The sequence below is a fragment of the Oncorhynchus mykiss genome, chromosome 20, assembly GCF_013265735.2.
Source record: "Oncorhynchus mykiss isolate Arlee chromosome 20, USDA_OmykA_1.1, whole genome shotgun sequence".
Taxonomy (NCBI): domain Eukaryota; kingdom Metazoa; phylum Chordata; class Actinopteri; order Salmoniformes; family Salmonidae; genus Oncorhynchus; species Oncorhynchus mykiss.
In genome coordinates this window covers 1,641,823-1,668,666 of record NC_048584.1, presented here as the reverse complement: position 1 = coordinate 1,668,666, position 26,844 = coordinate 1,641,823, and the positions used below count along the sequence as shown (strand labels likewise).

The window sequence follows — 26,844 nt, the reverse complement described above, 5'->3', positions numbered from 1 at the left end:
TGGAGACACTCTTCTTCCCTAGAAGTGAAAGGCGACAGGTGGAAAGACATTAGCTTTAAGGCTACACAATTGTAATTGCCACTGACCTTAGTCATGAAGAAGGCGTTGGGTAACAGTGTACCTTGGAGAACTCTGGGGCAAACTGTAGTCACAAACGGTGAACTGACAGTCCAGTCAGCCCAATCACTCGCTTTGTGGAGAGTGAGTGAAGCAGAGATATTTTATCTCCATGCTGTGAAACTGCCTCAAGCACAATAAACAAGACCCAAGACGGAGCTAAAGACTTGGAGACACACTTTCGACTGTGTTATTGTCGAAGCCTATATGACAGGCTAAATAGGCAACTGTCCATTTGTCTTCCTGACTCGGCTGCTTGTGAAAGAGGGGAGAGCTGTGGCACAGGGGGGAACTTGGGGGTCGAGTGGGCCCCCCTCTCTACTGCTGGGAACGTAACTCTAGGTCGGGCTTCCCTTCAGGGGAGTCAGGTGAGTGGGATGCACTCGATGCATTCGCAGCAAAGGACCACTCCACCCATTGTCGGGCCTCTGGGAGAGCCAAACTGTGGGTTCCTAGCCTGCTGCATAGCTGAGGGTTTCACATTAGGCAAAACCTTTGTGCCAGCTTGCAGCCCTCTCCCTGGTGCGAAGCCTTGGCTCGTGGAGGGGTAAACCTGGCTGCCACGGTACTCAGACCTACGGAGCAATTAGAATTACCGCAGTTCGCACCATGGTGGCAACAGAAGGCCGAAACAGTTATTTTGGTGTGATAGGAGCATCGAAGGAATTCAGATTTTCCCTTGTCCGAGAGGCTGGACAGGTGAAGCCACAAGGCTCTCTGCCCACCACCACAAGGCTTATGGCATGCCTCTGGAGGCTCGGAGGGTGAGCTCTGCAATGATGGAGCTCTTCTCCCATAGGTCCTGGTTGGCTATACCAAATCAGACTGGTAAGCCATTATAGTGACGTGATCTTTCCCCTGCTTCCCTTTAGTTGCCCTCTCTCCCTCCCTCCTTTCTATATTCTATCCCAATCCCCCCTTTCCTTTACGCCCTCTCACATCTACTGGATTTTATCACTGTGTGTATGTATGTGTGCCTGCGTGCCACAGGAAGCTGCTAAGGGGAGGACGGCTCATAATAATGGCCCGGAACGGGGCGAAGGGAAGGCATAAAATACCTGGAAACCATGAGTTTGATGTGTTTGATACCATTCCACTAATTCCGCTCCAGTCATTACCATGAGCCCTTTCTCCCCAATTAAGCAGCCACCAACCAACCTCCTGTGGTTTGTGCATGTGTGCGGGCCTGCCTGCCTCCCTGCATTTGTGTGTCTCCCTGCCTGCCTATCTGCATGCATGTGCGCCCACACACTCCCCCATGTATGTGTGTGTGCTTCCACTCCGGGGAGGGTGTCTATTCCAGTTTGTCTTTCATTTCCTCCAGAAACCCAGTACAATAACACTCCAACACCTCCTTATTTTTTTGACTGTGGATGGCAAGGCCTCAGACTTTACATTAGGGTCTTTTGGGGAGCCTGACGGAGACAGGAGCCACAAGACATTAGGGGAGGTAGACGGTAGTCTCTGGTGGAGTCATGGGGCCTGCGTGGGACCCTCACTAAGTGTTTATTCTCAGAGTTACGGCTGTGGGACACCAGCGTTCGGCGCCCGGGCTCCGTGTGAGAATCCGCCAACTGGTGGCGGTCGCCATTCAAGTCAATGGCTGGGGTCGGCCCCCCCTAGGTGGCTGGCATATGGCGGACTGAGGGGAGACAGAGGGAGATCCAGGCGAGACCCCTTTGGTGTGTCACACACACATATCAGACTAACACACACAGGAGCCCTGGAGCCACCCAGGCTAGGCCCCGGTCGCCGCCAGAGATGCCGTGTCACCAAACCGTCACCAAGCCGTGTCACCAAGCCGTGTCACCAAGCCGTGTCACCAAGCCGTGTCAACAAGCCGTGTCACCAAGCCGTCACCAAGTCGTGTCACCAAGCCGTCACCAAGTCGTGTCACCAAGCCGTCACCAAGTCGTGTCACCAAGCCGTCACCAACTCGAGAGAGAAAGAGGAGAGATAGAGACCGTTGTCTGACTGGGAACAGTTGATGATCAGTGGAGTTTAGGGGTGCGGGTTTGAGTATGTGTGTGTGTGTGTGTTTGTGTGTGTTGGGTGCGAGTGGAGACAACCCAAATCCCACCTTGTCACCCCCCCTCCTGAGAACGCTCAATCGCACATCCCCATGGCGACTCACTGCTGTCTCGGTTCATCAAAATTAGGGAGATTTACCTACCCCCAACACACTCACACACACACACACACACACACACACATGCTGAACAGGTGGCAGGCCTTGCTCTGCTCAGCAGGGCCCTTCAAAAGTTAAACATACAGAGGAGTGTGGGCTATTTTGTGGGCCTTTTCCCAAGGTGGAGAGAAATAGAGAAAGAGAGAGAAAGAGAGAGAGAGAGATTCTTACCTAGTGTTAAAAGGTCCTAGTCTAAGTATTGGCCATGTCGTTTGTGTCATCACCACTAACCCCTTCTCTCTCTTTCAATCTGGTTTGCTCCTGTACGACTGCTGCCAAGCTGGGGGTGGACAACTGGTGAAGCTGATCCTGGATCAGTTTGACTTCATGCTTGGGCCCTGTGTTTTGTGCAATCATGTGACATGCCTGGATTTGCCTGGACTTTTATTTAAAGATTTTCCATCAAACTGTCCCGTTTTCTTGTCATGTCAGATGGTCCAACACCATCCACAGACACTTGCTTTAATTTTTGGTGTAAATCTAATTTCAGGATAACGCTCAAAATACAGGATAGAATTTTGCTATTTCACATAATATAATGACACAGACTGGTCCCAGTAATGACACCTATGATGACACAGACTGCTCTCTATGCACGGTGGCAGTCCTGAAGATGCATCCCTTCACCACCCATTCCATTGATCATGGCGTTAAGGTCTACAACTCATCTCATGAATTATATCTGCCCATCTATAAGATCTTATCTAAGCTCATACATAGTTGTTTTTGTCTTTGTTAAATCTCTAATGAGCTTCTCCATGTTTTCTGCACTTTATCCAACAGAATATCCTCTCTAATGAGAGGATATCTGTGTGTGTGTATGTGCCAGTCTGTGTGTGTGTGTGTGCCGGTCTGTGTGTATGTGTGTGCGTGTTTTGTCTGCAGTTTGTTGTGTTCCCATGCCAACCCCTTGTCTGTGGTTGTGGGTCAGAAGGTTGTTGTGGCTCCGTCTTTGCCTATAAGCAGATAAGAGCCAGCGGGGGGGGGGGGGCTATGTGAATCCTAGTAACACTGCCCCCCTTCTCCCTCCCTCCTATCCCTGTCCAGCCTGCCTGCCTCCAGTCTGTCTGGTGCCAAGAATCAGATTTCAGAATTCCCTTCTACAAGCCACGTTTCGAGTCAGCCAGCAGAGTCCACACATCCCCTTGCCCCTCTCTCTCTTTCAATCTTTCTCTCTCTGTCTCTCTTGCTATCAATTTTGCTCTCCCACTGTCCCACCCTTTCTAGCTCTCTCACACACTCTTTCTGACTGTCTCTACCTTGCCCTTCACTCCTCTCTGTCAGTACTGTTCGTCTGCCTCATTATGCATCTCTGTCTCTCTGCCTCACTATGCATCTCTCTCTCGCGCACACGCGCACCTGCGAACACACAACACTTCACCTTCCGTGAAATTAAAACAATGATCATTATAAACGTTACCTCTAACCAAATCAAAAACGAACACCACATTATAATACCCAATGAGCAATGACAGCTTGGCTATATAGAGTACATGTGGTACCAGTACCGAGTTGATGTAGACACACTATGGGAGTGACTAGGCAATAAACAGTAGCAGCAATGTATGTGATGAGTGTGTAAGTGTGTGTGCGGTGATATTGTGCCTATGTGTGAGTGAGTGTGTGAGTGTGTGTGTGTATATGTGTTGGAGTGTCAGTGTAAGTACAGTATTTAGAGACCTTCCTTTTTTACACATTTTGTTACGTTACAGACTTATTCTAAAACGGATCAAATGTTCCTCATCAATCTACACACAACACCCCTATGATGACAAAGTATTCAGACCATTTGCAGTGAGATTCGAATTTGAGCTCAGGTTCCTCCTGTTTCCATTGACCATCCTTGAGATGTTTCTACAACTATATTGAGAGTCCCTGTGGTAAATTCAATTGATTTTACATGATTTGGAAAGGCACCCACATATAAGGTCCAACAGATGACAGTGCATGTCAGAGCAAAACCAAGCCATGAGATTAAAAGGAATTGTCCGTTGAGCTCCGGGACAGGATTCTGTCGAGGCACAGATCTGGGGATGGGTACCAAAACATGTCTGCAGCATAGAAGGTCCCCAAGAGCACAGTTGCCTGCATCATTCCTAAATAGAAGAAGTTTGGAACCACCAAGACTCTTCCTAGAGCTGACAGCCAGGCCAAACTGAACAATCGGGGGAGAAGGGCCTTGGTCAGGGAGGTGACCAAGAACCAGATAGTCACACCGACAGAGCTCTAGAGTTCCTCTGTGGAGATAGGAGAACCTTCCAGAAGGACAACCATCTCTGCAGCACTTAATCAGGACTTTATGTTAGAGTGGTCAGACGGAAGCCAGTCCTCAGTAAAATGCATTTGACAGCCTGCTTGCAGTTTGCCAAAAGGCATCTAAAGGAGGACTCTCAGACCATGAGAAACAAAATTCTGGTCTGATGAAACCAAGATTAAGCTCTTTGGCCTGAATGCCTAGCACAACCTCTGGAGGAAACCTGGCACCATCCCTACGGGGGAGCATGATGGTGGCAGCATCATGCTGTGGGGATGTTTTTCAGCGGTAGGGACTGGGAGACTAGTCAGAATCGAGGGAAAGATGAACGGAGCAAAGTACAGAGAGATCCTTGATGAAAACCTGCTCCAGAGCTCTCAGGACCTCAGACTGGGGCGAAGGTTCACCTTCCAACAGGAAAATGACCCTAAACACACAGCCAAGACAATGCAGGAGTGGCTTCGGGACAAGTCTCTGAATGTCCTTGAGTGGCCCGAACTTGAACCCGATCAAACATCTCTGGAGAGACTTGAAATAGCTGTGCAGTGTAAATGTGATATTATTTTAAATGTGATAATTGTTTTGTTTTCTAAATAAATTTGCAAAAATGTGAAAAAAAATGTTTTTGCTTTGTCATTACGGGGCATTGTGTGTAGATTGATGAGAAAAAGCAACAATTTAATCAATTTTAGAATAAGGCTGTAATGTGACAAAATGTGGAAAAAATCAAGGTGCCTAAATACTCCAAATGCACTTTGTGTGAGTGTGTGGGTAGTCCAGTGTGAGAATAGAGTCAAAAAGAGTTAGTGCTAAAATGGTCGATGCAAATAGTAGCTTGGTTAACGTTTTTGCAGTCTTATGTCTTGAGAGTAGAGGTTGTTCAGGAGCCTTAAGGTCCCAGACTTGACGCTCCGGTGCCGCATTCCGTGCGGTAGTAGGGCCTTTCTCTGACACTGCCTGGTATAGAGGTCCTGGACTCCAGGGAGTTCGGTCTGAGAGATGTACTGGGCCACATTAACATCTGTAGCGCCTTGCAGTTAGATGCCGAGCAGTTGCCATACCAAGCGGTGTTGCAGCCAGTCAAGATGCTCTCAATGGTGCAGCTGTAGAACCTTTTGAGGATCTGCGGACCCATGCCAAATCTTTTCAGCCTCCTGAGGGGGAAGAGGTGTTGTCATGCCCTCTACACGCACAACCAACCTCAGCGCCCCCTGCTGCCATACGGCCTAGTAGATATTATGTAGTCCTGTGGCGGCAGACTGGCCTGGTGTGGAGGGTCCAGCCTGGGAGCACGACACACACATACGCACAGGCGCACACACACACGCATATGCACAGAAAAGTGGCAGTCGGTGCCGTTTAAGATGAAGGTGGATAAAACAAATTTCATTAGCATGGCCTTATCCAAATGCTGTAATAGAAATGACTGTCATTCATATTCCATTCACACAGTTCATTGTAAAAGCAATAGGTTTAGGTTACTGTATAATACTCACATTTTCCCTAGAACCATCATGAGGTTGCTACAACCTAGCCTATGAATGAATGTTTACAATGTGCAAACAGGTCGAGAGAAATTTGGAGGCGACAGACAGTGACACATGGACGACAGTGGCACATTCAATACCATGATGATGAGTCAAACAGTTGAAAACAATAAATTATTTTGGACAAATTCAGGTATGTTTATCCCTGTCTTCTTCCTTTTGCTTCCGTTTAAGAAATGTTTTTCAACACAGTTCACTTTCACATCAGCCACGTTGTTTTCATTCTCACATCTATGCGCGCTCCTCCTCTCACCTTTTCCCTTCACTTGTGGACATCATATTTTTATTTTATTTTATTTTATTTCACCTTTATTTAACCAGGTAGGCTAGTTGAGAACAAGTTCTCATTTGCAACTGCGATCTGGCCAAGATAAAACATAGCAGTGTGAACATACAACACAGAGTTTCACATGGAGTAAACAATTAACAAGTCAATAACACAGTAGAAAGAAAAGAGAGTCTATATACATTGTGTGCAAAAGGCATGAGGAGGTAGGCGAATAATTACAATTTTGCAGATTAACACTGAAGTGATAAATGATCAGATGGTCATGTACAGGTAGAGATATTGGTGTGCAAAAGAGCAGAAAAGTAAATAAATAAAAACAGTATGGGGATGGTAAAATTGGGTGGGCTATTTACCGATAGACTATATACAGCTGCAGCGATCGGTTAGCTGCTCAGATAGCAGATGTTTGAAATTGGTGAGGGAGATAAAAGTCTCCAACTTCAGCGATTTTTGCAATTCGCTCCAGTCACAGGCATTAGAGAACTGGAACGAAAGGCGGCCAAATGAGGTGTTGGCTTTAGGGATGATCAGTGAGATACACCTGCTGGAGCGCGTGCTACGGGTGGGTGTTGCCATCGTGATCAGTGAACTGAGATAAGGCGGAGCTTTACCTAGCATGTACTTGTAGATGACCTGGAGCCAGTGGGTCTGGCGACGAATATGTAGCGAGGGCCAGCCGACTAGAGCATACAGGTCGCAGTGGTGGGTGGTATAAGGTGCTTTAGTAACAAAACAGATGGCACTGTGATAAACTGCATCCAGTTTGCTGAGTAGAGTGTTGAAAGCTATTTTGTAGATGATATCGCCGAAGTCGAGGATCGGTAGGATAGTCAGTTTTACTAGGGTAAGAGGGGAGGATGGGAGAGAAAGAGAGAGGTGGTAGGGGAGAGGGAGAGAGGGGAGGATGGGAGAGAAAGAGAGAGGTGGTAGAGGAGAGGGGAGGATGGGAGAGCATGTACATTGTGTGTGAGTGTCGGTGGTGGGGCTGTAACTGCACTATTTGATGTGGGCTTGGTGAGGGGCCAAGCATGAACCCAGGATTCTGGTAGGGCTTTGTTCCCACCAGGACTGTTTCCTGCTCGCTGTGTGTTATAAGGCAGGAATGGGGTGCGTGTGTGTAATATACCTGACGGAGGCTTATACAGCATATGTTCTACCTTCTTGTAACATTCCCCAGATGAAGAGTTTTCTAATGTGTGCTGGGGTGTCACTGATAGGTGCCTTAGGCATATTGGATTCCAGTCCTGATGGACTATATCAGTATATATATTTGATAATCTCCAGTATGTCCTAGATCTGTCATTGTCCTGTTGTACATGGGGATTTTCAGCACCTCTGTGTCCCTGCTGGGTGCTGGTCTTTACCAGAAGCGGACCGACTTAGGTCATAGTTCTTCTTTGTTCTCTGAAGTAATTATGTTCCCTTATTCCTAACTTTGACAAATTGGGTGTTGAGAGGTGTCGTGTTCAAATGTTGTGGCTTTCAATGCTGCGTGGCTATAGTGTGCTCTCTCGTTCATTTGCTCTCACTATCCTTCTCAATCTATCTCTCTCTCTTCTTTTCCTCTCATTCTTGCCCTCACCTATCACTGTCTCTCAAAGCTCAAACTCTTAACTCCCCCCCCCGCTCTTAAACCTTAAACTTTCTCTCTCCCTGCTTTCCTCTCCATTTCACTTTCTCTCTTTCCCTGTTTCTCTCTGGTGTTGGGGACAGTATGGAGTCACTGGGGGAATCAGTGACTGTCATTGATGAGTGACTTTTGGACAAGTCGCGTATCTACGTGGCGGGCAGTGGCATCCGTTGAACTTTGAAAGTCACCGCCACTAACCCCTCGCCACCGCCCCACGCTAATGTCGTCAAAGAGTGACGGGCCTTCTGGCGGCTGACAAACAAAATTGGACAACAAACAACAATAAGCCTGCTGGAAATTCCTATACTAACGCCTCTTTGAAATGGATACTCAGAACATTACAAATATATCTCTGTTTTATCTGTGCCTCAGGCCCCATGGAAAAATTATCTCAAATACCTGCGTCGTTTATCTGCCCCTGGAATAGGCTTGCACAGGGAACACGAGGCAGCCTAAAATAAGGGCCTCTATTATGGGACAGAACATTTACTGAGGGAGAGGAGAGAGGGAGAGAATGGGGGAGTGATGGGTGTATTTTGGTGTGTCGCCCTGCCTGTGAAAGTGGTTGATGGCTCCTCTGACTGTAGCCTTTATCTTGGAGATATGTGGGCTCTGCCGCCACTGTCAGCTGTTGTTTGGTGTGTCGCCCTGCCTGTGAAAGTGGTTGATGGCTCCTCTGACTGTAGCCTTTATCTTGGAGATATGTGGGCTCTGCCGCCACTGTCAGCTGTTGTTTGGTGTGTCGCCCTGCCTGTGAAAGGGGTTGATGGCTCCACCGACTATAGCCTTTATCTTGGAGATATGTGGGCTCTGCCGCCACTGTCAGCTGTTGTTTGGTGTGTTGTCCTGCCTGTGAAAGTGGTTGATGGCTCCTCCGACTGTAGCCTTTATCTTGGAGATATGTGGGCTCTGCCGCCACTGTCAGCTGTTGTTTGGTGTGTCGCCCTGCCTGTGAAAGTGGTTGATGGCTCCTCTGACTGTAGCCTTTATCTTGGAGATATGTGGGCTCTGCCGCCACTGTCAGCTGTTGTTTGGTGTGTCGCCCTGCCTGTGAAAGGGGTTGATGGCTCCTCCGACTATAGCCTTTATCTTGGAGATATGTGGGCTCTGCCGCCACTGTCAGCTGTTGTTTGGTGTGTCGCCCTGCCTGTGAAAGTGGTTGATGGCTCCTCTGACTGTAGCCTTTATCTTGGAGATATGTGGGCTCTGCCGCCACTGTCAGCTGTTGTTTGGTGTGTCGCCCTGCCTGTGAAAGGGGTTGATGGCTCCACCGACTATAGCCTTTATCTTGGAGATATGTGGGCTCTGCCGCCACTGTCAGCTGTTGTTTGGTGTGTTGTCCTGCCTGTGAAAGTGGTTGATGGCTCCTCCGACTGTAGCCTTTATCTTGGAGATATGTGGGCTCTGCCGCCACTGTCAGCTGTTGTTTGGTGTGTAACAACAACAATTTTTCCACCTCTCCCACACTAACTTTACAAAATTCGATACTTGCACTGCTTTTATTAAATTGTTTTTTTACACATTTTTTTTCATCATTCTTTATATCATTGATAATCCTGATTACAGAAACACTATAACTCATTTAAATTCTCTATTAATTCTGTATTCTCTGTTAACACTCATAAACATCGGACGAGTGTTGGAAATGGACTCTTTACACTGATTTCACCATAGGCTCAATATGTGTCATGTGCATTTGGTTCATGACACACACACACATTCAATAGGTGATTCACTATTGACTAAGCATAGCGAGGCTCTTTCTTTTTTCTTTCATTTCTTCCTTTTAATTTTATTTCACCTTTATTTAGCCAGGTAGGCCAGTTGAGAACAAGTTCTCATTTACAACTGTGACCTGGCCAAGATAAAGCAAAGCAGTGCGACAGAAACCACAACACAGAGTTACACATGGGATAAACAAACGTACAGTCAATAAATCAATAGAAAAGTCTGTATACAGTGCGTGCAAATCAAGTAAGGAGATAAGGTAAGTAATTACAATTGAGCAATTTACACTGGAGTGATATATGTGCAGGTGAGGATGTGCAAGTAGAAGTACTGGTGTGCAAAAGAGCATAAAAACAAAAACAAATATGGGGATGAGGCAGGAAGTTGGTTGGATGGGCTATTTACAGATGGGCTGTGTACAGCTGCAGCGATCGGTAAGCTGCTCTGACAACTGATGCTTAAAGTTAGTGAGGGAGATATATGTCTCCAACTTCAGTGATTTTTTGCAATTCGTTCCAGTCATTGGCAGCAGAGAACTGGAAGGAAAAGCGGCCGAAGGAGGTGTTTCTTTATTTTTTCACACTTTCTATCTTTCTTCCTTCATCTATCTTATGTGGGATCGGGTTACGGAATGCGTCACCACCGCCTCGGCATCCAATTGACATTTCCGTCAGCGCGTGTGATAGCATCACAGCCCAAGCTCCCCAGTCATTCAAATTGTTCCTGTGGCAGAGTGGAGAGTGCAGCATATCTGCCATGCCACAGATGCCAAGATAGGAAGGAATGAGAAGGAATGAGCTCATCTCAGCCTCTCATGAGAAAGAGGTGTCAGGTTGAGAGGGCAGGACTGGCAGAGGAACAGCGATGGCAGTGCTAATGATGACTCATATGTTAACTATCATAATTACTTAGAAATGATGCCATTGCGATACCCACCTGGTTTGCTGGCACATTGGCATGGAATTAAGAAAACGTGTCAGGACCGGGACCAGGAGTTTGTCCTGACCAGCTGACCAGGAAGAACTTCAGGTCCAAGTTAAAACCTTATTAAGGCCCAGAGTTTTTCCTTGCCTGGTCATTTGGTAAGGAAAAACTCTTGGCCCTACCTCATAACACATACAAAAAGAGGTATGTCACTTCAAAAACATGTGCATTCATTCTATAGCTGGTGTAGGATCTAATGTGTTTTCTTAGTCTTCGTCAGAGCCTCCATGTTAAGGACATTCTAAACAAGACATTTTGAAGACGTTAACAAGCAAGGTACTGTTCATTATAACAATATCTAAGGCAGAAGCGTCAAACATACTGTAGGTAATGTTTGGTGCATTCTTCAAAAGTGTTGGTACCCGCAGTGCTAGTGATTCAAAAATAGCAGAAGTACAATAATACTCACCCCATTCCCCCTGTGGTTCCAGTGGCTCAGTGGGTAAGTCCAAGCAACACCGGGTTTATGGATTTGATTCCCTCATGGTCCACAAATACTGAATATACTATAGTTGCCAAAATATACTCTGAGTCACCTTGGATAAAGGTGTCTGCTAAAATACCATACTATGACTTATATAATGATTGATACTAATACTCACCAAATCCCACTTTCGACCCTCCCCTGTATCGATGCACCGCTTTCTCTCCACAGGGATGATTCAGCCAAGATGAGAGAGATGCGAGAGATGTGAAAGCCTCACCCTCTTCCCACCCGGAACAAGTCCACCAGCCTGTCATCCCCGAGCGCTGCCTGCCGCCTCTACAGGAACTTGTTGGGGAGGTTCCTTGCGGGCAACCTGCCTGACCTAGAGGACAGTGTGGTGTCAGGACGGTGTGACAAGGAGCACCTCCGCAAGTCCCTCATGGTGGGGGACACAGGCTCAACACACGGTCAATACACGTTTAAACACAGGTGAGATACAAGCGAGACACAGGCTCAAAAGACACAACACAGGCTCAAAACTGACACAACACAGGCTCAACAGACAAAACACTGGCTCAACACAGACACAACACTGATTCAAGACATGCTCAACACAGCCCCTAACACCAAAGTCTCATTAAAGGGATATTTCAGGATTTTGTCAATTAGTCAGATGAACTCATGGATACCATTTGTTATATCTCTGCATCCAGTATGATATAAGTTAGAGTTAGTTTTGCAAGCCAATGCTTACTAGCGTTAGCACAATGATTGAAAGTCTATGGTATATACTAGCATGCTAGCAGTTACCATAGACTTCCAGTCATTGTGCTAACGCTAGTTCAAAAATTCCTTCAAATTGCACACAGATATAAAAATGGAATCCACGAGTTAAAGGGCTTGATTGCCAACATCCTGAAGTATCTCTTTAAACATTTGTTTATGTGTGTTAGTTCCAGAGCAACGAGGTGCTGTTCGAGGCGGTGGAGCACCAGGAGATGGACCTCAACATCCCAAACAGTGAGGGCCTGCTGCCCCTGGACATGGCCGTCATGACCAACAACATACCCATGGAGAGGCTGCTGCTCCACGCCGGAGCCAAGGAAGAACTGGACCTCAACATCCCAAACAGTGAGAGCCTGCTGCCCCTGGACATGGCCGTCATGACCAACAACATACCCATGGAGAGGCTGCTGCTCCACGCCGGAGCCAAGGAAGAACTGGACCACAACATCCCAAACAGTGAGAGCCTGCTGCCCCTGGACATGGCCGTCATCACCAACAACATACCCATGGAGAGGCTGCTGCTCCACGCCGGAGCCAAGGAAGAACTGGACCTCAACATCCCAAACAGTGAGGGCCTGGTGCCCCTGGACATGGCCGTCATGACCAACAACATACCCATGGAGAGGCTGGTGCTCCACGCCGGAGCCAAGGAAAGCCCCCACTGTGAGTACCTGTTCTGGCTTGCTGGTTGGTTGGCTGACTGGCTATCTGTCTGTCTTTCTGTCTGGCTGTGTTTGTTCTGACTGACTGACTTTCTGTCTGTCTGTGTGCCCACTTGCACGCCCGCTCCTTAGCTTATAGGATCATAACAGTTGTTTATTGAAGAAAATGTGGAGAATGTTCCATCATAAACCATAGTATGAGTAGAAGTTGCACTTCTGGTACTGATTTAGGATAAGCTTACCCTCCCCAAATCTTAACCTGTAATACACAAAACTGAATTTTCTCCCCAATTTGTCTAATTGCTGCAACTCCCCAGTGGGCTCGGGAGGCGAAGGTCGAGTCATGCATCCTCCAAAACATGACCCGCCAAACCGCGCTTCTTAACACCTGCCTGCTAAACCCGGAAGCCAGCCGCACCAATGTGTCGGAGGAAACACCGTTCGACTTGTGATCGAGGTCAGCCTGCAGGCACCCAGCCTGCCACAAAGGAGTCGCTAGAGCGCAATGAGCCAAGTAAAGACCCCCCTCAGCCAAAGCCTTCCCTAACCTGGACGACGCTGGGCCAATTGTGCCTCGCACTATGGGACTCCCAATCATGGCCTGTTGTGTTACAACTCGGCATCAAACCCGGGGCTGTAGTGACGCCTCTAGCAATGCCTTAGACTGCTGCACCACTCGGAGGCCCGCAAAACTGAATTTTGATCAGTGCCTAAAAGTGACTTCATTCTAACTCTGGCAACCATGGCCATCCTCGCGGCAACTGTACCCACCGCCACAGCAACCAGAGCAGTTGCCACAGCAACCGCAACCAGCAGAACAACCAACCTCTCACCACGCACCAAAGAACAGCACGTTCCCACACTACAGAGTATGTCAAAGTTGGCAGAGAGAGAAGAAAGAAAGAAAGAGAGACGAAAAACACAATGGTGCTCAGGGGGTGTTGTTAGTCATCTTGATGCGATATTAGTCATCTTCATAAGGCCGTTCTGCCGCCTGTGATCTAGCAGCCTCCGCCGTCTCACTCTCTGCTAACGATTAGGCCTCACCGAGCTCTCCCAGACTATTTGTGTTTGCACTCCCTTTCCAGAACCTGTCCAGACATTTTATAAAGGTATCACCAAATTGAAAACACTTGAGGGAAAGTGGTGTTTACTGGAGTTTGCTCTTTGATTGCTCTCCGGAGCCCAAATAACACATGAAGAAAAAGAGAGGGAAATAGAAAGAGAGGGAGAGGGAGAGCGAGATAAGGTATCTCCCATCAGCCCTAGTCAGGATACAGAGTCAGCATTTTTATAAGAACATTGTAATCAAACTCCATCGGAGGAGAATTGAGATCAAAGACAATGCATGGTTTTCGTTGGGCTTTGAAAGGAAGCCATTGATTCTGCTGTAGGATATTTCACAGAGTCTGTCTGTGGCTCCCTGAGACAGACAGGGACAGAGACGTCAGAGAGACATACTGTACAGAGACAAACAGAGGGAGACAGATATAGGCATTCACAGACAGGCATAGACTCATAGTGTAATGACGTTCGTCTGTACGAGAGGCGGACCAAAGCGCAGCGTGGTTGTTTTGATTCATGTTTTTAATAAATAACTTCACATGAACAAACTAACAAAAACAAGAAATGTGAAAACGCAAAACAGTCCTATCCTGTGACAACAAACACAGTGACAGGAACAGCAGCAGCAGGAGCAGCAACAACAACAGCGGCCGGCTTCACTGGACTACACAACTTGGGAGGAGATAGACAGATGGGCGATCGACCCAGGGAGAGTGCCGGAGCCCGCCTGGGATTCGATGGAGCAGTGCAAGGAGGGTTACAGGAGAATGAGGTTGGCGAAAGCAGCACGGCAGTGCGACAGGTACGAGAGGCAGCCCCAAACATTTTTTTGGGGGGGGCACACGAGGGGTGGAGCTAAGCCAGGTAGCAGACCTGCGCTCACTCCTCGTGCTTATTATAAGCAGCGTGTTACTGGTCAGGCACCGTGTTATGTGGTTAAGCGCACGGTGTCGCCAGTACGTGTCCATAGCCCGGTGCGCTATAGGACAGCCCCCCGAGGGTGTCATGCGAGCGCGGGCATCGAGCCAGGGCGTATGGTGCCTGCTCAGCGGGTCTGGTCGCCAGTACGCAGTTTTGGTCCAGGGTATCCTGCGCCGGCTCTGCGTGCTGTGTCTCCGGGGCGCTGGGAGGGTGCAGTGCGTCCTCTGCCTGCGCTCCGCTCGTGTCGGGCAAATGTGGGAGTGGAGCCTAAGGGAGAGGTGCGTGTAGTAAGCACTAGATCTCCCGTGCTTACCCACAGCCCGGTTCAACCTGTGCCTGCACTCTGGAGGGTCCGGGCTAGAGTGGTTATCCAGCCTGGGGAAGTGGTGCCAAGGTTGCGCACCAGAGCTCCAGTGCTCCCCCACAGCCCGGTCCTTCAGGTGCCTCCTCCTAACCCCAAGCCTCCTGAAGGTCTCCCCAGCCTGGTGGTTCCTGTGGCAGCCCCACGCACCAGGCTGTCTCTCTGTCTCCTCCCTGCAGGTGGTCCTGTCTGTCCGGCGCCGCTGCCGGAGTCTCCCGCCTGTCCGGTGCCGCTGCCGGAGTCTCCCGCCTGTCCGGCGCCGCTGCCGGAGTCTGCCGCCTGTCCGGCGCCTCTGCCGGAGCCTCCCGCCTGTCCGGCGCCTCTGCCGGAGCCTCCCGCCTGTCCGGCGCCTCTGCCGGAGCCTCCCGCCTGTCCGGCGCCGCTGCCGGAGCCTCCCGCCTGTCCGGCGCCGCTGCCGGAGCCTCCCGCCTGTCCGGCGCCGCTGCCGCACCTCTGTCCCGAGCAGCTGTCCCTCTGTCCCGAGCTGTCCCTCTGTCCCTTAGCAGCTGCCCCTCTGTCCCGAGCAGCTGCCGCACCTCTGTCTCGAGCAGCTGCCCCTCTGTCCCGAGCAGCTGCCCCACCTCTGTCCCGAGCAGCTGCCGCACCTCTGTCTCGAGCAGCTGCCCCTCTGTCCCGAGCAGCTGCCCCACCTCTGTCCCGAGCTGCCCCTCTGTCCCGAGCAGCTGCCCCACCTCTGTCCCGAGCTGCCCCTCTGTCCCGAGCAGCTGTCCCTCTGTCCCGAGCAGCTGCCCCACCTCTGTCCCGAGCTGTCCCTCTGTCCCGAGCAGCTGCCCCACCTCTGTCCCGAGCAGCTGCCGCACCTCTGTCTCGAGCAGCTGCCCCTCTGTCCCGAGCAGCTGCCCCACCTCTGTCCCGAGCTGCCCCTCTGTCCCGAGCAGCTGCCCCACCTCTGTCCCGAGCTGCCCCTCTGTCCCGAGCAGCTGTCCCTCTGTCCCGAGCAGCTGCCCCACCTCTGTCCCGAGCTGTCCCTCTGTCCCGAGCAGCTGCCCCACCTCTGTCCCGAGCTGCCCCTCTGTCCAGTGGGGTCATTGAGTAGGGTGGCCATGGTGAGAAAGCCATGGAGGCGGACAATAAGGCGGACTAAGACAATGATGAAGTGGAGTCCGCGTCCCACGCCAGAGCCGCCACCGCGGACAGACGCCCACCCAGACCCTCCCCTATAGGTCAAGGTTTTGCGGCCGGAGTCCGCACCTTTGGGGGGGGGGGGGGGGGGTACTGTCACGTTCTGACCTCTATTTCCGTTGTTTTGTGTTTATTTAGTATGGTCAGGGCGTGAGTTGGGTGGGCAGTCTATGTTTTGGGGCATTTCTATGTTTCGACCTAGTATGGTTCTCAATCAGAGGCAGGTGTAATTAGTTGTCTCTGATTGAGAATCATACTTAGGTAGCCTGGGTTGCACTGTTTGTTTGTGGGTGATTGTCTATGTTGATGGCTTGTTTCAGCACAGGTCTCATTTTGTTGTCATGTACTGTCATGTTGTGTCTTGTCTCTGTCCTTTCCCTTCACCCTGTCTCCCTCTGCTGGTCGTTATTAGGTTACCTTTTCTCCCCCGCTTTCCCCCAGCTGTTCCTTGTCTCCTCCTAACTACCCATTCACCCCGTTTCCCACCTGTTCCCTTTTTCCCTCTGATTAGGTCCCTATATCTCTCTCTGTTTTTGTTCCTGTCCTTGTCGGATTCTTGTTTGTTGTGTTTCATGCCTGAGCCAGACTATCGTCATGTTTGCTGTAACCTTGTCCTGTCCTGTCGGAATCTGCCGGTCTATCTGAGCCTACCACAGTTTGGTTATTAAAGAAGCTCTGTTTAAGTTAGTTCGCTTTTGGGTCCTCATTCACTCACCTTAACATTTGTAGCTTCACGGTCGAATTTGGTTTATTGTTTTTGTTACTCGTTAGTATAGTGTTCAGTCTTTCTTGATTAAAGATTTACCATGGACACTTACCACGCCGCATTTTGGTCTTCCGATCCATCTCGCCTCTCCTCTTCAGATGAAGAGGAGGACGACCGTGACACATAGTGGTCCTGTGTTGCTCAGATGGTACAAGAAAAGGACAAAACACTGAGACATACTGAGACATGCACATGGCTGTCATGCACCCCAAAAATCTAAGGGGGCACGAAGTACATGAGGATGGTTGCTGATAAAATCTTGGTAAATGTGAGTCTTATTCAGGTCAGTTGCCACAGCAATCACAACCAGCAGAACAACCAACCTCTCACCACGCACAAAACAACAGCACGTTCCCAAAGTTGGCAGAGAGAGAAAAAAGAAAGAGAGGCCGTTCTGCCGCCTGTGATCTAGCAGCCTCCGAATATTCTAGATTCTGGGCCTGAGAAATAGGCATTTGGGTACGTTTTTTATCCAAACATCAAAATACTGCCCCCTACACTCAAGAGGTTAAAGAGTGACTCCGCAGTTAAATGGGCTTTAATTAGGAATTTGCGTTAGTGCTTCTGACAAACAAAGACATTAAAAAGGCTAGAGTGTTATACCAGTGGATTATGGGAAAACAGGAGGTTTCTTAGAATTAAAGAGTTGTGTGTTTTCAGCACATCTATTGTCTCTCATTTTCTGAGGGAAGAACAATATGTTGAAGAAATGAAAAAAAGGATATCTGCCTTCTCTATTCCCCCAAAAGTGATCATTTTATTTCAAAGAGCATGGCTGATAAAGTAATGTGCTGATCACCTCGGCGATTCTAGTCTTAATATAAATTACAACTATGTGTTGTTGTGCCCAGCAGTCGTGAGCCTTGAGGGCTTTGCACCTGGCCACATTGGTCCATGAGGCAGAGGAGCGCATGGGGGACCTAAAGACCCAGGTGCGTACCGAGGGCCCCGGGGAGTGGGAGTCGTCGGACCATGAGAGGCAACTCAAAGCCTGGGAGTGGAGGCACCGGCTCTTCAGACGCATGCAGACGGGCTTTGAGCATGCCAGTCAGTAGATACACACACACACATGCAGACCCAAAACACACAGTACACACCCAGGGGCACTACCTTGTGCAACTTAATTGTAAAATATAGTGTGTGTGTGTGTGTGTGTGTGTGTGTGTGTGTGTGTGTGTGTGTGTGTGTGTGTGTGTGTGTGTGTAGTGTGTACGCGCAAGCATGTGTGTTTGTGCGTGTGTGTGTGTATGTCAGTGGAGGCTCCTCAGAGGAGGAAGGGGAGGACCATCCTCCTCAGTGAATTCATTTAAAAAATAAATACATGTATATATAAATATATATATATATATATATATATATATATATATATATATATATATATATATATATATATATATACTAAATATATTGACATATCACCAAATAATTGATGAAAGCATACTTTTTTCCAATGAAGGTCTACAGTAGCCTCAACAGCACTCTGTAGGGTAGCACCATGGTGTCACACCCTGGTCAAAGTATTTTGTGTTTATCTTTATTTATTTGGTCAGGCCAGGGTGTGGCATGGGTTTTTGTATGTGGTGTGTATGTGTGGGGATTGTAGCTAGTGGGGTGTTCTAGCTAAGTCTATGGCTGTCTGAAGTGGTTCTCAATCAGAGGCAGGTGTTTATCGTTGTCTCTGATTGGGAACCATATTTAGGCAGCCATATTCTTTGAGTTTGTCGTGGGTGATTGTCCTTAGTGTCCTGATGTCATTGTTCTGTGTTAGGATACACAAGTATAGGCTGTTTCGGGTTTTGTTAAGTTTATTGTTTTGGTAGTGTTTGTGTTTAGTGTGTTATTTCATTAAACATGGATTGCAATAGACACGCCGCATTTTGGTCCGACTCTCCTTCTCATCAAGAAAACCGTTACAGAATCACCCACCACAAAGGGACCAAGCAGCGTGTCAACAGGCAAGAACAGCCCAAAGTGGAGTACAGTATGGACTATACTTCTTGGGAGGAGATAGACAGGTGGGCGGTCGACCCAGGGAGAGTGCCGGAGCCCGCCTGGGATTCGATGGAGCAGTGCGCGGAAGGATATAGGAGAATGGAGTTTGCGAAGCAAGCAAGGCGGCGCGGACGGAGGCCCCATAGTCAGCTCCAAAAATTTCTTGGGGGGGGGCTCAGGGAGAGTGTGGCAGAGTCAGGAGCCAGACCTGAGCCAACTCTCCCTGTTTATCGTGAGGAGCCAAGGAGGAGACCAGAGCCGGTGTTGGAGGTGAGCGAAACAGAGACTGTGAAGGAGTTAATGGGGAAATTGGAGGAGAGAGAAATGAGGGAGTTGCTGTGTTGGTGTTTTAAACATGGAATTCGCCCGACGGAGCGTGTCGGGGATTTGATGGCACCTGGGTCAGCGCTCCATACTCGTCCTGAGGTGCGTGTTAGTCGGCTGGTTAAGATGGTGCCAGTTTCACGTACCAGGCCTCCTGTGCACCTCCCTAGCCTTGCACGTTCTGTGCCAGCACCGCTCTCAAGATCTCCAGTACGCCTTCACGGTCTAACCCATCCTGTGCCACCTCCACACCCCAGCCCTCCGGTAGCAGCTCCCCGCACCAGGCTTCCTGTGCGTGTTCTCGGCCCAGTACCACCAGTGCCAGCACCACGCATCAGGCCTACAGTGCGCCTCGCCTGTCCAGCGCTGTCGGAGCCCTCCTCCTCTCCAGCGCTGTCGGAGTCTCCCGCCTGTTTAGCGCTGTTAGAGCCTTCCTTCTCTACAGCGCTGCTGGAGTCTCCCGCCTGTTCAGAACTGCCAGTTAGCATAGAGCTGCCAGTTAGCATAGAGCTGCCAGTTAGCATAGAGCTGCCAGTTAGCATAGAGCTGCCAGTCTGCAAGGAGCTGCCAGTCTGCAAGGAGCTGCCAGTCTGCAAGGAGCCGCCAGAGCTGCCTGTCTGCAGGATGCCGCCAAAGCTGCCAGTCTGCAAGGAGCCGCCAGAGCTGCCTGTCTGCAGGATGCCGCCAAAGCTGCCAGTCTGCAAGGAGCCGCCAGAGCTGCCAGTCTGCAAGGAGCCGCCAGAGCTGCCAGTTAGCATGGAGCAGCCAGGGCCGCCAGTCAGCATGGAGCAGCCAGGGCCGCCAGTCAGCATGGAGCAGCCAGGGCCGCCAGTCAGCATGGAGCAGCCAGGGCCGCCAGTCAGCATGGAGCAGCCAGTCAGCATGGAGCAGCCAGTCAGCATGGAGCAGCCAGAGCAGCCAGTCAGCATGGAGCAGCCAGAGCTGCCAGTCAGCATGGAGCAGCCAGTCAGCATGGAGCAGCCAGAGCTGCCAGTCATCATGGAGCAGCCAGTCAGCATGGAGCAGCCAGAGCTGCCAGTCGACCAGACTCTTCCAGATCTGCCAGTCGACCAGACTCTTCCAGATCTGCCAGTCGACCAGACTCTTCCAGATCTGCCAGTCGACCAGACTCTCCCAGATCTGCCAGTCGACCAGACTCTCCCAGATCTGCCAGTCGACCAGACTCTCCCAGATCTGCCAGTCGACCAGACTCTCCCAGATCTGCCAGTCGACCAGACTCTCCCAGATCTGCCAGTCGACCAGACTCTCCCAGATCTGCCAGTCGACCAGACTCTCCCAGATCTGCCAGTCGACCAGACTCTCCCAGATCTGCCAGTCGACCAGACTCTCCCAGATCTGCCAGTCGACCAGACTCTTCCTGATCTGCCAGTCGACCAGACTCTTCCAGATCTGCCAGTCGACCAGACTCTTCCAGATCTGCCAGTCAGCCAGGATCTGCCAGTCAGCCAGGATCTGCCGAAACCACCAGCCAGCCAGGTAGATTCATCAACCTGCCTGAGCTTCCTCTCACTCCTGAGCTTCCTCTCACTCCTGAGCTTCCCCTCAGTCCCGAGCTGCCTCAGTCCCGAGCTGCCCCTCAGTCCCGATCTGCCCCTCAGTCCCGATCTGCTCCTCAGTCCAGTGGGGTTCTGGGTGAGGACTACTAGGCCATGGTCGGCGGCGAGGGTGGACTATCCAGGGACGCGAGGAGAAGGGACTAAGACATTGATTGAGTGGGGTCCACGTCCCGCGCCGGAGCCGCCACCATGGACAGACGCCCACCCGGACCCTCCCTATTGTTTTGAGGTGCGTTCGGGAGTCCGCACCTTAGGGGGGGGGTTCTGTCACACCCTGGTCAAAGTATTTTGTGTTTATCTTTATTTATTTGGTCAGGCCAGGGTGTGGCATGGGTTTTTGTATGTGGTGTGTATGTGTGGGGATTGTAGCTAGTGGGGTGTTCTAGCTAAGTCTATGGCTGTCTGAAGTGGTTCTCAATCAGAGGCAGGTGTTTATCGTTGTCTCTGATTGGGAACCATATTTAGGCAGCCATATTCTTTGAGTTTGTCGTGGGTGATTGTCCTTAGTGTCCTGATGTCATTGTTCTGTGTTAGGATACACAAGTATAGGCTGTTTCGGGTTTTGTTAAGTTTATTGTTTTGGTAGTGTTTGTGTTTAGTGTGTTATTTCATTAAACATGGATTGCAATAGACACGCCGCATTTTGGTCCGACTCTCCTTCTCATCAAGAAAACCGTTACACATGGTGTAACCGGAGGACAGCTACCTTCCTTCAATACATAACCTAGGAGGCTCATGGTTCTACCCCTTCCATAGACTTAAACGGTAATCATGACAACTTCCGGAGAATGTCCTCCAACCTATCAGAGCTCTTGCAGCATGAACTGACATGTTGTCCACCCAATCAAAGGATCAGAGAAGTAATCTAGTACTGAGTTGTTGACTCAAAAAGAGAGAAAGACAATAGTTGAACAGTTTTTAACAAATTAATTTCTTAAAAAATGAAGGAGAAGCAAGAGAGAGAGAGAAAGAGAGAGAGATATTTCATCATTTATTTTCACTTTCACTTACTTAGCTAGCAAATGTAGCTAGCTAGTTTAGCATACTCAAACACCTTGCTCAATCAGAGGGATGCTATGTTAGCTAGCTGACTATCTAACACAACACTGGAACTCTTCCAAGTCAAGGCAAGCTTTTGGTTGAACTAATTTATTGACACCGGCTTACTGACTGAACACTGTAAGTAACGTTACTGCATCTTTGTAGCGGGTTTACTAGCGTGTTAGTTCTATTAGCTATGTTGACTATGGCGTTACTTTAGCTAATATGGTGACAATGATGTAGGCTGTGAGTAGCGGTTATGATATGGTTTGGTTTGGAAAGTTTTTTTTTCACTTGGTCACAAACAGCTTGTTGTGCATTGAAGTCCAGAAGTGGAGGGAAAAGGTGAGAAGAAAACATGTAGATGCAAGAAGGAATGTGTCTGCTATGTTAGTGGACTGTGTTTACGTGTGATCAGGGGTCAATTCTGTTGGAAAACATTTCTTAAAACGTCCTTAAAAAGAAAGAAAACAGGGATAAACATACCTGAAAGTGTACAGCGGAAAATCTTGTTTGCAACTGTTGGACTAATGATTACATCCTAGATCAGATAGATGCAGCCCAGAGTGTGCGATATTGAATGTGTCAGTGTCTGTCCATGTGTAGGTGTCTGTCACCTCACGTGTTTTTCTTGACATGTGTGCACCTACGTTGTAAACTCTCATTCACAGGCTAAGTTGTAGAAACCTCATGATGGTTATAGGAAAAATGTTGGTATCATGTAGAAGGCTAAACCTACGTATCGATGTTACATTGAACTGGGTGAATGGAATATGAATGACAATCATCCAATATGCTGTAATAGAAATAAGGCCATGCTCATGAATATGACCGTCCTCCCTCATCTTAAACGGCACCGACCGCCACTGGTGTATGTATGCATACAGTACATGCGTGTGTGTATGAGTTTGTAGGCCTATGTGGGTGGGTGTGCTTCTTATATGAGTGTGTGTAGCGTATCTGTGTTCTCCTTTCAAACCTCTTAAGGATTGGACCCTTTCTTTCAATTTTCGCCTAAAATGCCATACCCAGGACCTGAAGCAAGGATATGCATATTCTTGATATCATTTGAAAGGAAACACTTTGAAGTTTGTGGAAATGTGAAATTAATGTAGGAGAATATAACACATTAGAGCTGGTAAAAGATAATACAAGGAAAAAAAACGCAAGAGAAAGGCCAATACATGATTTAGGAATCTAGGCACAACTTAGATTTTGGCCACTAGATGGCAGCAGTGTATGTGTAAATTAGACTGATCCAATGAAGCATTGCATTTCTGTTCAAAATGTTGTATCAAGACTGCCCAAATGTGCCTAATTGGTTTAGTAATACATTTGCAAGATCATAACTGTGCACTCTAACAAAAGCATATTATTTCACTGTGATAGCTACTGTAAATTGCACAGTGCAGTTAGATTAACAAGAATATAAACTTCCTGCCCATACCTGATATGTCTATGTCCAGGGAAATTTCTTGTTACTTACAACCTCATGCTAATCACATTAGCCTACGTTAGCTCAACAGTCCCACTGATATTCCTTTTGGGTTCTGAGCGCCATTCTCAGATTATTATTTTTCCGTACAGTTTATTTGAAATCTGACACAGCAGTTGCATTAAGGAGAAGTCTATCTTTAATTCTGTGAATAACACTTATCTTTTATCAATGTTTATTATGAGGATTTCTGCAAAATCACCGGATGTTTTGGAATTAAAACATTACTGCACGTAAGGCACCAATGTAAACTGAGATTTTTTGATATAAATAGGCACATTATCGAACAAAACATACATGTATTGTGTAACATGAAGTCCTATGAGTGTCATCTGATTTTTTATTTTTTTTTATTTATTGTTTTACCTTTATTTAACCAGGCAAGTCAGTTAAGAACAAATTCTTATTTTCAATGACGGCCTGGGAACAGTGGGTTAACTGCCTGTTCAAGGGCAGAACGACAGATTTGTACCTTGTCAGCTTGGGGGTTTGAACTTGCAACCTTCCGGTTACTAGCCCAACGCTCTAACCACTAGGCTACCCTGCCGCCCCCTCATCAACATTTAGTGATTCATTTTATCTATATTTCTTATTTTTGTGACTCCTATTTTGACTTGGCTGTGACCTAACATACCTTACATAATCATATGTGATGCTTTCGCTGTAATGCATTTTTTTAATCGGACACGATGGGTAGATTAACAATATATTTATCTTTCATTTGCTGTATTGGACTAATGTGTGAAAGTTACATATTTCTGAAAAATATTTTTGAATTTCGCTCACTGCCTTTTCAGCGGAATGTTGTCGAGCCTGTGCTATAAAGATTAATGCAACCGCTGTGTCAGATTTCAATTTTTTTTATGGAAAAAGCAAACCATGCAATAATCTGAGACGGCGCTCAGAAAACAAATACAATTATCCGCCATGTTGGAGTCAACAGAAATCAGAAATCACATTATAAATATTCCCTTACCTTTGACGATCTTCATCAGAATGCACTCCCAGGAATCCCAGTTCCACAATAAATGCTTGATTTGTTCGATAATGTCCATTATTTATGTCCAAGTCAAATCAAATCAAATCAAATCAAATTGTATTTGTCACATACACATGGTTAGCAGATGTTAATGCGAGTGTAGCGAAATGCTTGTGCTTCTAGTTCCGACAATGCAGTAATAACAAGTAATCTAACTAACAATTCCAAAACTACTGTCTTGTACACAGTGTAAGGGGATAAAGAATATGTACATAAGGATATATGAATGAGTGATGGTACAGAGCAGCATAGGCAAGATACAGTAGATGGTATTGAGTACAGTATATACATATGAGATGAGTATGTAAACAAAGTGGCATAGTTAAAGTGGCTAGTGATACATGTATTACATAAGAATACAGTCGATGATATAGAGTACAGTATATACGTATGCATATGAGATGAATAATGTAGGGTAAGTAACATTATATAAGGTAGCATTGTTTAAAGTCGCTAGTGATATATTTACATCATTTCCCATCAATTCCCATTATTAAAGTGGCTGGAGTTGAGTCAGCGTCAGTGTGTTGGCAGCAGCCACTCAATGTTAGTGGTGGCTGTTTAACAGTCTGATGGCCTTGAGATAGAAGCTGTTTTTCAGTCTCTCGGTCCCAGCTTTGATGCACCTGTACTGACCTCGCCTTCTGGATGATAGCGGGGTGAACAGGCAGTGGCTCGGGTGGTTGATGTCCTTGATGATCTTTATGGCCTTCCTGTGACATCGGGTGGTGTAGGTGTCCTGGAGGGCAGGTAGTTTGCCCCCGGTGATGCGTTGTGCAGACCTCACTACCCTTTGGAGAGCCTTACGGTTGAGGGCGGAGCAGTTGCCGTACCAGGCGGTGATACAGCCCGACAGGATGCTCTCAATTGTGCATCTGTAGAAGTTTGTGAGTGCTTTTGGTGACAAGCCGAATTTCTTCAGCCTCCTGAGGTTGAAGAGGCGCTGCTGCGCCTTCTTCACAATGCTGTCTGTGTGAGTGGACCAATTCAGTTTGTCTGTGATGTGTATGCCGAGGAACTTAAAACTTGCTACCCTCTCCACTACTGTTCCATCGATGTGGATAGGGGGGTGTTCCCTCTGCTGTTTCCTGAAGTCCACAATCATCTCCTTAGTTTTGTTGACGTTGAGTGTGAGGTTATTTTCCTGACACCACACTCCGAGGGCCCTCACCTCCTCCCTGTAGGCCGTCTCGTTGTTGTTGGTAATCAAACCTACCACTGTTGTGTCGTCCGCAAACTTGATGATTGAGTTGGAGGCGTGCATGGCCACGCAGTCGTGGGTGAACAGGGAGTACAGGAGAGGGCTCAGAACGCACCCTTGTGGGGCCCCAGTGTTGAGGATCAGCGGGGAGGAGATGTTGTTGCCTACCCTCACCACCTGGGGGCGGCCCGTCAGGAAGTCCATTACCCAGTTGCACAGGGCGGGGTCGAGACCCAGGGTCTCGAGCTTGATGACGAGCTTGGAGGGTACTATGGTGTTGAATGCCGAGCTGTAGTCGATGAACAGCATTCTCACATAGGTATTCCTCTTGTCCAGATGGGTTAGGGCAGTGTGCAGTGTGGTTGAGATTGCATCGTCTGTGGACCTATTTGGGCGGTAAGCAAATTGGAGTGGGTCTAGGGTGTCAGGTAGGGTGGAGGTGATATGGTCCTTGACTAGTCTCTCAAAGCACTTCATGATGACGGAAGTGAGTGCTACGGGGCGGTAGTCGTTTAGCTCAGTTACCTTAGCTTTCTTGGGAACAGGAACAATGGTGGCCCTCTTGAAGCATGTGGGAACAGCAAACTGGTATAGGGATTGATTGAATATGTCCGTAAACACACCGGCCAGCTGGTCTGCGCATGCTCTGAGGGCGCGGCTGAGGATGCCGTCTGGGCCTGCAGCCTTGCGAGGGTTAACACGTTTAAATGTCTTACTCACCTCGGCTGCAGTGAAGGAGAGACCGCATGTTTTCGTTGCAGGCCGTGTCAGTGGCACTGTATTGTCCTCAAAGCGGGCAAAAAAGTTATTTAGTCTGCCTGGGAGCAGGACATCCTGGTCCGTGACTGGGCTGGATTTCTTCCTGTAGTCCGTGATTGACTGTAGACCCTGTCACATGCCTCTTGTGTCTGAGCCGTTGAATTGAGATTCTACTTTGTCTCTGTACTGACGCTTAGCTTGTTTGATAGCCTTGCGGAGGGAATAGCTGCACTGTTTGTATTCGGTCATGTTACCAGACACCTTGCCCTGATTAAAAGCTTTCAGTTTCACGCAAATGCTGCCATCAATCCACGGTTTCTGGTTAGGGAATGTTTTAATCGTTGCTATGGGAACGACATCTTCAACGCACGTTCTAATGAACTCGCACACCGAATCAGCGTATTCGTCAATGTTGTTGTCTGACGCAATACGAAACATGTCCCAGTCCACGTGATGGAAGCAGTCTTGGAGTGTGGAGTCAGCTTGGTCGGACCAGCGTTGGACAGACCTCAGCGTGGGAGCCTCTTGTTTTAGTTTCTGTATGTAGG

At 48.4% G+C, this 26,844-nt stretch overlaps 1 pseudogene; it reads left to right on the top strand.

The window, feature by feature from the left end:
* The first annotated feature begins 860 nt into the window (after positions 1-860).
* LOC110498716 overlaps positions 861-26,844 on the top strand; it is a 59,477-nt pseudogene continuing 33,493 nt past the window's right edge.